The sequence below is a fragment of the Sinohyriopsis cumingii genome, chromosome 1 (genome assembly GCF_028554795.1).
Source record: "Sinohyriopsis cumingii isolate HCF-2022 chromosome 1, ASM2855479v2, whole genome shotgun sequence".
NCBI lineage: Eukaryota > Metazoa > Mollusca > Bivalvia > Unionida > Unionidae > Sinohyriopsis > Sinohyriopsis cumingii.
Window position 1 is genome coordinate 85178576 of NC_142961.1, and position 12755 is coordinate 85191330.

Here is a 12755-nt window from a genome sequence, read left to right on the forward strand (position 1 = left end):
ACTTCTTAACACGAGTGAATGTTACGTAACAAATTGTTGCAAAATCAATATTCAATACAAATACATTAGTATGAAATTTACTTTTCTTGTAACTGTAGACATCTCTTTGTCACAATTTCTACATATTTTATTTTCTGGTTATTTTCTTTAAACCTTCATATTGCTTCATTACGATAGCAGGATAATTTCATTAAATCAATGGGCTGCTGCATCCCTATTACTGTGTATTTGTTCCATCTGGTTGGCTGACGTATCCTTCCCATGCATCGTAACATCTGATAATGACCATTTATTTCCATTTATTTCAATGTCTTGCAGCTGAATCAAAGAGTGTAGTTACACTCTAAGATCGTATTTGCAAACACACCAGTTAAATCAGTCAAATATTCTATATATTGGTGGTTTAATGAGACTCGCTAATGATGTATACTGGCAAGATACAAAACATGTTTTAGTCAGCAATATTTAAAACATTTGCTCCAATAAAAATATCAATATCACTAATTACTTGTAAATAATTGAGCATCATCATTAAATCTTTCCCATGCTGCTAATGATGGAAATTTTATTCTCGATCGAGCATCCGTTGCAATACTGGAAGGCATATTGAAATCTTTCAAGTTGGATTAATTTCTTACACAATATGCGACAATGACACAATTAGTCTTTGATTATCATTCTCTGTATTTTGTTCTGGCTGATTCCTTATATTTGGGAGTGGACCGCTCCGGTCGTGGGTTCGAACCCCGGCCGAGTCGTACCAAATACTTATAAAAATGCTACTAGCAGCTGTCTCGCTAGACGCTCAGCATTAAGAGGATAGTGTTAGGAGCGGTCGGCCTGGTGTCAGGACAATGTGACTGGGTGGAACATGATGCAACATGTATGTGGCATGATGCCCCGATGCTAGACATCACTATAAGCTACCACACTGCAGACATCGTAGCGATATGACTGCAAAATTGTTAAAACTACGTTAAAAATAAAAAATCATACACACACACACACACACACACACATTTGGGGTGCCCACTTTTATGTATTTCCTTACTCTTTTTAATACAATAATTGTATCTGGCGCCCAGCTGTTACAAGATCCGTCATTTGCTTTCCATTTTACTAGACCAAACTTTTTGCCTTTCATTTTCATGATCATCACAATCTTTTCAAACTTGTATAAGTCATAGTTTTGGACAATATCTCTTCCTCCCTTGTCATTCTCTAAAGTTAACTGTTTCAGTTACATCGGTGTCACCTATCTGATTTAAAAAGAGAAAAAAAATAAACATTGCCAAATTAGGTTGATAACCATTTGCCAAGATGGATCAGTGTTTTAATATCCTAACAATCTGACATATCTTATATTTAGGGGCTGCGTAGGTATGAATTATAAGAAAAACTGAAGTTATTCCATTGTCATTTTTTTTTTTTGCCTCTTGTTCAGGTTGAGTTGAAGTCTGTATTATTGCTACTTGATGATAATCTGTCAGATGTAAAAATATGAGTTTCATTATATGTATTTTTATTATGTTTGATTTAAGTGTATAAGATTTTTCATAAATAACCGCATACGATGTAACATTACACAAAAAGACTCTCTGATAATTAAGCGAGAATCTGCACGCCGACCCCAAGCGCAATTTCACACCTTATTTTTACCTGGTCAGAAGTGTAAATAGCGCTCACCGAGTAGTTTGCTCATATCAACTAGAGTTTCATATTTAAAAGGGCTTGAAACCGATACACAACAAACTTTTTTAAATGATTATTTGTGTGTGCCTTTCAAAATAGTGAGGAGGGTATAGAAACATTACCATTTATAAGTATATCATATATAAAAAATGAGGATTACCGCACAAGTTCAGGAGTAAACTATGACAGACTGCTAAACTGTAACAAACTATGTAGTAGGTTAAATTGATCATGGACTGTGAACAAAAAAAATATAATTTTAAATTCTGGATTTTAGGGTGGAATAACAATGAAGTTCATATATGCTATACGTCTAAACAACCATATTTTATTGACTTCTAGACAAATCTGAAATAAACAAAACAGTTATATTTGTAATTTTCATTTTCTTATTATCTTCAACTACACATGCTACATTGTTAAAGTCTTCCGACACAAGTCGTTCATTTAAAAATATTATAGGGCCATTGCATACATATTCAAGAATTAAATCTGATCTGAAAATCACGGTTAAAATAAATTGTTGGCGTAGATAATGTGTTAGGAGTATCTAGCGCTTAACAATAGACTATGTTTACAATACGAATATCAGTTTCCGGGAGGACTTGCTGTGACGCGTTGTCTGGTAATTTTTACTGTGGTCTATGATTTAACAATTTGATAACATTGTGTTACACGGTTGCTTTTCCTATAACCGGGATCTGTTATAGCCTACTCGCTCACGCCTGATTAAATTATATTTGTTTCATACTTACAACAGAAGACGGGCGGAGCTTTCGTTGTAAAAATTACTAAACTGTGTCTAATGGCAGTTTATCACGCTTGGCTTCTACACAGAACTAAATGGAATTTCAGATTTCATAGTAATTTTTTTTATAAAGCATGGTCTTATGATGTATATCGTCTTCAGTCTCTAACAATTTGAACAGTTATGTCATTTTACTGCTTTTCCTGGAACTAGGCAGAAACTATTTTCATCCTTACATAGACTATTTTCTGCAACATGTATCAATTTTCTACGTATTTTTCCTTATTTCAGTTTCATATATATCTTTTTTTTATTTGACGTGGATATTATCCTCTATTTTGAGCTGCAATTGTTCAGATCCAAACTAATTAGATTTATCTTTTACTCTCTCTGTTTTTATGTGCCAGTGTTTTATTACAGCAGTTTTCTTTTCGTTATAAACTATCAATCAATATTACTACTAACAGTCCTGATGAGAAAGTAAGGTTGTGAACGTATAACTTGATTAGGGAATATATCCCAAATTGATCTAGAGTTTGAATAGTCACATCTTATATAATGGATGTATTGTTGTCGATATAAATGATATAAATTGTCATGTTTGTATCGGTCCGATAGATATGAAGATAAGTTCTTTGGGTTTTTTTACTTTGATTTTGTTTGATTAAAAAATAATTAAGGAGATTGTAGTTCATGTTATTGCGACAAAGAGAGCAAAAGCCCAAACACTACAAGAGAAGGTTTTCTATGGATTTCGAAATGAGTTCATTTAGTATGAGCCGCTTTTCAGTAGACTGCTTTCAAATTGTATTTTATTTAACTAGATTTCTTTTTTTTTTCTTATGACACAATACGAGTACGGTTCTATTGAATACTGTTTCATTAATTGAAGAAACAGTCATATGCATCCGATCAAGCTATGGCTTCTAATTTAAGCTGGAACTGAAAATAAGTTCGAAGAATGTGAGTTTCTACGACTCATACTTTGGGAGACTTATATAAAACTTTGAAACATCAAGAAGACGTGTGATGCTTATACATTTAAGCATGGTCCATCAAACTTAAATATTAAAGTAAATATCATAAAACCTCTAACTGCAGTCTGCTTGTTGTCAATTTATACTTAAATATTAAAGTAAATATCATAAAACCTCTAACTACAGTCTGTTTCTTGTCAATATAAGTCGCCAGTATTCTTCTCCAAAATTCGAATGTCTAGCCAATAATGAGCCGACCTGGAGTTTTAATCTTGGATATACCCATATACAGTTGTTGGAGAACCGTATACTGTGTGCTAAAATATTTACTATGTATCCTAATGTCTAACAAACCAACTTGGGGGACATACCACACCTGTGTTACTCAGTCAAAATAAGATGTGATTGCCCTCTACCCGAGATAATTTTTTTAAATATAAAACTTGAAGTTGATAGTTGTAAAATGTATAACCTCGAGATAGTACTAAGAGTTCAAATAAGCGTTCATTATTATAGGATCTCAACGTGCAGAAAGCAGTCTATACAGATATCGGTTAGAACCACATACGTCTTGAACACAGCAATATTCAACACGGGGCTATAGCACTTATTGGGACAAAGCAATACAAATAATCCACTTACTGCTAAAATGACATTCACCCTGAAAGAACAGAATAAATATTAAGGAACATTCCTAAGAAACATTCTTAATGATTAAATAAAAAATAAGAAATCAACCCCTAATTATTATTTGATCATTGCGGTCTAAACGCAGAACTAAACCAGATCAGTATATTTCACGTTTATAGAATTTGCCACACTTTTCAGTGAAAATGATCATTTGCAAATGATTGTTTTAAATATGGTGTTAGCATATGTTCGAAAATTGTATATAACCCATTAACCATAAATTTCAACATGAGAAATAAGTATCTGCACTCTAAATATACATTTGTTAAAATTTGAATATCTCTTGTGATATATTTTTTTTAAAAAAAACAATGTTATTGTTTTTCAAAACGTATTGAAAGGGAATGTATTGATCATTACTTACTAAGAATACAGTTATGACAGAGAAAATCTACACAACCTTGTTACATAGAAAGTCGAGATAGAATGCCGTCAGCATGAATAATTGACATAAATTTCTTTTAACACTTCCTTGAAAATACTTATAAATGCCAAGAAGGTTAAATGCTTCCTCAACATGTCGACCTACGTGAGACATCTTGTATAACGAGCTGCTTTTGTAAATCATTCAGCACGAACGCGTGGTAGTTCCTAACAAAATCTAAAAGGAAAACAAAACAATTTTTCTCACAATTATATTGAATTATATAGAGTGATATTTTAGCCAACAAAAAAGCTACATATAAAGTGAATAAAACTCAGATATTTTTTTATCTAGAGTGAAGAACACAGAGTAATAATTTATCCCGCAATGAATACTACAATGTCTCAATAAATGGACGCAATAATGCCTTACAAACGTTCAGTGTTTAACAGCTTCTAACACGTCCAACTCTATTTTATCAAGTGTTCAGTTTACACGAGACTATCTTTACAGGAATGTATATATACATTATTTCGTTAGTAATGACTGATCGATTCCATTCGAAAATTACATGCCCTATATAATGAATATTTTACAAGTATGCCTTCGACGAGATGAAACTTGATTCCTGAATGTGTAAGTGCAAAGCTTTCATTGCTAGCATTAATGGACTGTAGCCGATGATTTATCATCTGGGGCCAATACTGCGAATTACAAACCTCTTTCTTCAATACTGCTAAAATGGGCCAGAATACATAACAAACTCCGCAAACCTTGTCACAGAAAACGTATAATGATGATCATGCTCTGTTTATACAAGGTCTATCAGTCTAGTAGAAAGTATAATGAACGTCCAAAAGTATCTATTGGTTTGGTATTTATAAAAAAAACACACTTTGTGTAACCTAAAAGTGCAATAAAAATGTAATTGTTTTATAAGTGTCTCGTGCAAAAGTTGGTTGAACTTTATGTTTTTATGACTTTGCCTATATTGCTAATTCCATCACAGAACAGGAAGAAATGGTTATACATGATATTGTCATGGAAGTATGTGTGAATCGGCAAATTTCCGATTATTATCATCAAATGAAGAAGAAAAAAACATTACAGTTTAGAAAGTGAGTTTATCCCATGAACATATTTTTGAAATGGATGCATACAGACTGTTCAAATATTTTTTATTATTATTTTGAGATACTTATTAGTGTTTCATTGATAATGCTTATGATATCAAATTTTACCCTTTACAATCCAAATAAATCTTGTTTTCCTCAAATATTAAATACTGTACCATCAGCAGTAATATTTTGCAGTATTAGTAATTATTTATAATATACCTTATTTTAAACTATTCTCTTTTAAATAAAATTTACCTTATTTTGAACTTTTTAAAAAGGAAATTCTCTTGACCGCAAGGAAACTCTCACTCTCTCTCTCTCTACGCTGTATCAATAATATACTATGAGATGTATACATTTTTCATTAAAAGGAAACGAAGCTTATATCATTGATACAGCGTACATACTGTACGTATATTTTCTTATATCACATGAAAATACATATATTTGCCCTTTGAACGGAGTTTAGGATTGACTGTAGGCAACTGTGTATTGACCGACTGAATTAACTCTTCACATCTCTTCCGAGTGTGTCTGCATCAAAATGTAGTTCTGTACCTTTTGTTGCTATTTACAATCACCATTGCATATTGATAAGTTGATTGTTTCATTTTTTCCTTTCTATTTTATTCACATTGATTAATTCAATATAAGACACAATTATGACTCAAACATGAAAGTTGGTTTTAATGAAGAAAGTAGAGCACTACAAACACGTGGTTAGCTCAACCATTCATGTATCAGCGTATACAATTTAGTGTGGAATAGAAACTAAACGAAATGAGGAACCAACAAGAGGTAATTAAAATATTTTAATATATTTACAGTTGATCTAAGTCATTATTCAGCTTTAATAACTTTAATACCAACCATAAAACTCTCTCTCTCTCTCTCTCTCTCTCTCTCTCTCTCTCTCTCTCTCATCCTTTGGTAGGTTTGACTTAACTTCTACCATCATTTTGAAGTCTAGAGACATCGTGGTATAACGCAAGCGAAATTACTCTACGCTCGTCTTTTCATAGATTTTCACCCGTATCTTGCATCCATAATCGGGGGGGGGGGGTGCGCTTTGGACATTTTCATATTTAATTAAAAATAAACGATTTTTAGAACATTATAATAGGTTTAAGAAACAACAAGAACAAAACATTAGATACATCACGAATTTACCATATAATGTCGAAAGGATTTGCAACTTTGTATCATTCATTATATAAACACTGTAGATAAATCCCAAGGAAAGTACACATATATATTACGACGAACCATATTCTTGCAGGTTGCTTGCTGTAAGTTCAATATCAAGGTTTTCTTCCAACCCAAATTCTTTTTCTCTCTCACTCAAGATTTCTGCGTATTTTGTCCTATATGCTTGAGAAGGGAGGAGGAACGGAAAAACGGAAAGCAGAAGGGATTGTGAGGAAGTTGTGTACCATATTAAATTCATTTAGAAGAAGGGGATTATTAAAACATTTTATCGTTATTTTCATACGTCAATAATAATTAATGAGTGGACGGCACGAGTTCCAAGGGCGCCGTTGTATGAATGTTTATATATGCGTATTACTGCGCCATGGGCGGATCACAATTTGATATACCGATAGTATTGGTATATCAAATTGCTTGATACCAAGACACTAAAAGCCATATATATATATATATATATATATATATATATATATATATATATATATATATATATATATATACACACACACACACGGCGCATTCACGTTATCGGCCCATGTCGAACTCGACCTGCCCATACCGGCCCATAACTTTTCTCGGCCCATTATATATTCAAAATATTTCTTTCAACGGTCATTTATTTTGCACAGAAATAAAGTGACCAAATCATATTGCCAGATTAATTAACTTCTTTCCTAGTCCTGACGTTACGTTAATTAAAATGAAGGTAACACTTGTCAGCTTTACTACACGTGATTGTAAACAATCTGATCAATCCTTTGAATAACAACAGTGCTGTGGATAAATTATGAAAGCAATTCTGTGGATTTACTTTTATATAGCTCGAGTGTTTTTGATGGATCCAACAGAGGCCAAATATTGGAAATTATGCAATAAAGTTTATGATCTAACAGACTTTGATAGCTCAAAAAGAGGCAGAATATTGGAAATTATGCAATAAAGACTTAAGAAGTTTTATGATTGAAAAGACTATGGCATTCAAGAGTAACGTCAGATAGTGTATATTTTGGTGTCGGAACTATTTACTGTCTGTTCTTTTAACTATGATACATTTTTTTAAAATGAAAATAAGAGTATATAAATCGAATTACACATGAGAGATAGAGACGAAAATTCTGCCTATGTGACTTTAATTTCTGTTTTCTAATATGCGTTAAGAGACAAAATTGGTATACTAATTGCGAATAATGCCACTGTCTTTTAATATGTTTTAAACAAACGCTTCATAATTTTCTATACTTACAAAATAAGAACAAACAAACAGTTTTAGAATTTGCAATCTGCAAATTCAAACACAAATATTCAGAAAACGTACAAGAGGTTCAAAAACGCTCTACGCCTTCTTGAAATAGTATTTTCTTAAATATTTTTAAAAATCTACTATGAGATTGATAAAAACCATATTGAAAACAAGAGGTGCCGTGTTAAAGGAAACAAAAAAATGACACTAATATAACAACAATTACTTGAAAAGACAAATCATTAGAGCATATCTAATGATCTATCAGGTAATTGGAAGAACTGACTGACATGCTAATCATGTGGTTTAATTAAAGAATGACAGTAGATAGACTCAGGCAGGTATAAGAATACAACTGTTCTGATACTCGTCTTTTACTTGCATAAATAAAGTACAACGACCTATATCTAACTTTTGTGCTTATTTTTTTATTCATTTTCGACGCGGATACATAAAAACACGCTTTTTTCTTTTACACTCTAATTCTTCTAGAGATTTTCATGGCTATTTAAATCTTGCTTAGAGTACGATGCTTGGTCTCTTTATACAAACTACATACCATATACTTTTTATATACTGCCTAGGAACATATTACAATAGTAATTGATCCTGGACGCACTTGTCTTCCTTGTTGAACATCATCATAAATGTATAAGTGAAAGCTCGTTTTCATTTATAATCATTAACATTAAATTCAAATTAATCTTCCTTTGAAAATGGTATCGTTTTAAACTCGGTTGCTTTCCTATCTCTGCTTGCTTATAAATATTTTTACGCGATCCAGGCACAAAGTATGGCATTGCATTACGGTTACATTCAAAGTCCTGCTGATAAATCTTAAAACTTCATTTAAGGTATTTACTAAAAACGGTTGGGTACATGCTTAAAGGTAAAATGTACGTTTAGCTCAAAAATAAAACGCATTCACTCATCCATTCAACAAGTATACAGCCAACATATCTATATTTGTATTTATGAATGGATTTAATAGATGGAGCAAGCAATTAATATACAATTAACTGTCTTCTATATATTATTTTTCTCTATTTGCCTAAACTTGTATTTTACTGCAAACTTTGCTTGGTTGGTCATTTGTTCTTACTTCACCAAAACATTATATAGTGATTGCTAAAATGGTATATGCATTATTTAAAAATTAATTTTTTGACTAACAAAGTAGTAGTTATAATTAGAAATTATATATATATATATATATATATATATATATATATATATATATATATATATATATATATATATATATATATATATATATATATACAATATAACATAGAACTATGCCAATTATATGCGTAAAAGTACATGCCATTCTAAATCAAATACGTCACTGTCGCAGGGTACTTTTGTTCAAGCGTGATTGCTACTAACAAACTGTTTTACTCAGTAATCTTAGTGGAATTATAAGACAAGTCGGGATAAAAATAAAAATTTGAAACTGACCTTGAAAATGTATACCGTGTAGGAATTAACTATGTATATAAACGGTGACAGAATGTTGTACCAGATTTGACAGAAATTACTGTAATTTTGTGTTATTCTTGGAATAGCCGCCACAGAACTCTCAGATCAGGCGGAATGGATTGAAAAGAATAAAACGACGTTTTCTTATTTGTTTATATTTGCTTGTAAGATTACTGTTTGCAATTATTTCTTTTTTTATCACAGTTGTATAACTTGACTTTAATTGGCATTATAAAGTCATTATTGTGATCTGGTTTCGATAGAGGATGATGCAGATATGCATAACATCTCAGTCGTATATTTACACTTTGGATTATAACTACTATGCAATAGATACTATCCGGGACAACAATTTGGATGACCATATATCGCAACGATCGTCGTAACCTATTAAATCTACTTACTTTCTGGCAGTTTAATGAGTCACCTGTGGGCAAATTAAAACACAATTTAGTTTTCTTGCCCCTGTCAAATGTCTGATTTGCGTAAATGTAAATAGTTAAAAGTACATTTCTGCATATTTTTTTTGTCGGATATATTATTACTAGATTCTTTTGGTGTATGGTTTCAATAACAAAACAGTATATCCATGTATATATATATATATATATATATATATATATATATATATATATATATATATATATATATATATATATATATATATATATATATTGTTTACGTTTTTATGTTGGAAATTGTTATTTGTATGTGTCGTCTGCGTGGGAAAAAACTATCCGTAGATTCCGAAAGCTCTTCATCAGTTTCTCTGACTTCATGTACCGTGCTGTGACATGTTTATGCTTAAATTCTAAGATTTCGAGCGTTTATCTATAAGAAGTCATGTGCTTGAAATAATGTAATAATTATATGTATGTTTTGATTTCATTATTACCTAGGTTATCTTGACTATCGCTAATGTGCAGGTTACAATAATTATCGTTATCAAACACCCGTTTCTTCAATACTAGCGTGTACATGGAAGCAAAAAGTATGAAAACCCACAAATGTATCCTTTTATTAGAGAAAATATTTTTTTCAATGAAGATATTCATTGAAGAACTCACGGTATCTAATTTCTTTTTATACTGACAGAATTTTCTTATATATGTTCTTTATTCTTATGTTCACCGTAATCAGAAACCAATTACATATTCAGAATGATCTACATAAATGCATCGGCCCGTAAGAGTTTGCTCAGCCGGAGTTTAAAAAAAATATTAAGATATGCATTTCTTTATTAATTGAAAAAAGAAAAAGAAAGTTTACAGTGCCGCTTACTACTTGATAGTTGTTGAACAAAAAGAAAGTTTATTTCTTTTTCTACATAACTTGCAGATTGGTCGACTGCAAGGATATGGCCCCAAAGCGCAAAGTGTTTGAATCGGAACAATCGGCTCAAAACTCCAATTATATATAATTGTGAACACGTTTTGCGAAGGTCTCAGCACGTTCGACACGTCTTCTCTTTATGTGAAATTCATTTCCTGACAAATAAAAGATAACATAAAATAAATTTCACATGGTGATAAATTTTTACTTACCATGTCAGGTCCAACCACAGCATTGCTAGCTCATGATGAGCAACCCATTTGAAACATCCATTACATTAGAGGTCAGACAATTAGTAGTTGTGTTACCATGTGTAGTTTTACAAACTGGAGAACCATGCGCCCAGCATCAGTTTTGAATTGCGGTGTCCTGTCATGTCGAAAGAATGCCAGAAACGTTATGCCACATCAGAGGTAATGAGCATGCCTGGGTTTATGTATATGGTATCATAAATAATTAATCCCATTATTTGCCGGGTTCCTTGCATGTGACGTCTTTACGATCCTTCTTTTTCGGAACTGCAAAATTACTAGACACTTTTGGGATTTGGACTGTGAGAGTTTATCGAGGTTTGACAGAGATGACATATACTTTGGATTTAATTGAATAAGGAATCGGTGTTATTGTATTATCTTCTACTTTCAGTGGCATAATGTATAAAAAAAAAAAAAACGGTCGCTGTTAATATGCTTTCCTCGACTGTGGTGGATTACACAATAATACTATATGCATGTATTGTATCAGATGCTAGTTTTTAGTACATATTATGGAGCATGTTATGTGATACGTTTGTCGATATAGCTTCGTTTTTTAAACATCACAGCAATTCTGGAGCATTTCGAATTGAAAGGCAGCAAGTATACGGTTAGCTCAACCCGAGCGCTGTTTCTCGCTACAAGCTTATTCCTATTTCCACGGTTATGGCAGTCACTTTCATCAAATCGAATATAGCTGGATTCGATAATTTTTGTTTCTGCCAATTCTGTTTGATCATAGATTCATTGCGTTTTCTTCATTATTCAAAATCTATGTGAACTTATCATTATGAATTGTTTACGTCAAATCTTTCCAGGTGTACATTTTCTTGTTTATGTGACAAGTGTTAATGTTCTCACACATTATCTATTATATTGTAACCTGATGAGTTTAGAAATAAATCCATAAAATAAGTTTGCTATTTACAAGTTTATTTACAATTTACACTTTGTTTCCCTTGTGTTGCATTACACAAGAAAACCCTTACTTCATTGTAGGATTGCAATCTAGCTATCCACTAGAACAGAGAGTGAAAATCTCAATAATCCTTTTACACAGAAAGCTACAAAATCGCTCGGGGCCCCGAGTGGCCGAGTGGTCTAAAGCGCTGTCATTCCCATCTCACCTCTGTCTGCGTGGGTTCGAGTCTCGGATTCAGCCAATGTGGGTATGTGAGAAAGCTTGCCAGTAGCTTCTCGTGGGTCGGTGGTTCTTTCCGGGGTTTTCCCAGGTTCTTTCTCCACCATTAATACTGCCCGCCATGTATAGCATATCGTGTGCTGAAAAATGGCGTTAAACCCTACAACAACAACAACAAAATCGCTCTCCTCTCTCAAGTCTGTGAATCTTACTAAAACCACTTTCCCAGTCTAAAATAGTCTAGTTTAAACCTGATACTTGACACACGACAGCAGATAAGGGTTCTCCCTCCTTAGGATCACTGCCCTCAGGCAGACAGTTCCGTTATAATTAACAGCTTTAATTGTTTCAACCAGTGCTATAGGGAAACATAACTGCCCCTATCAATGTAGCATCACACTCCCCAGCTATCTAATTTAATCACACCGCTCCCACGTTACTAAGTTAATTCAATTTCTTCATGTAGATTACAATGAACTTGTTTTGGCAGGAGTTATATCATCGTATC

At 32.5% G+C, this 12755-nt stretch overlaps 1 protein-coding gene across 1 annotated transcript in view; it reads right to left on the reverse strand.

Annotated features, from left to right (window-relative positions):
* LOC149807272 (uncharacterized) overlaps window positions 1–11216 on the reverse strand; it is an 89238-nt gene extending 78022 nt beyond the window's left edge. The window contains exon 1 of the mRNA XM_089964298.1: window positions 11065–11216. The gene's annotated coding sequence lies outside the window, so the exon portion shown is untranslated. The remainder of the gene's footprint in view (window positions 1–11064) is intronic.
* Window positions 11217–12755: the final 1539 nt, after the last annotated feature.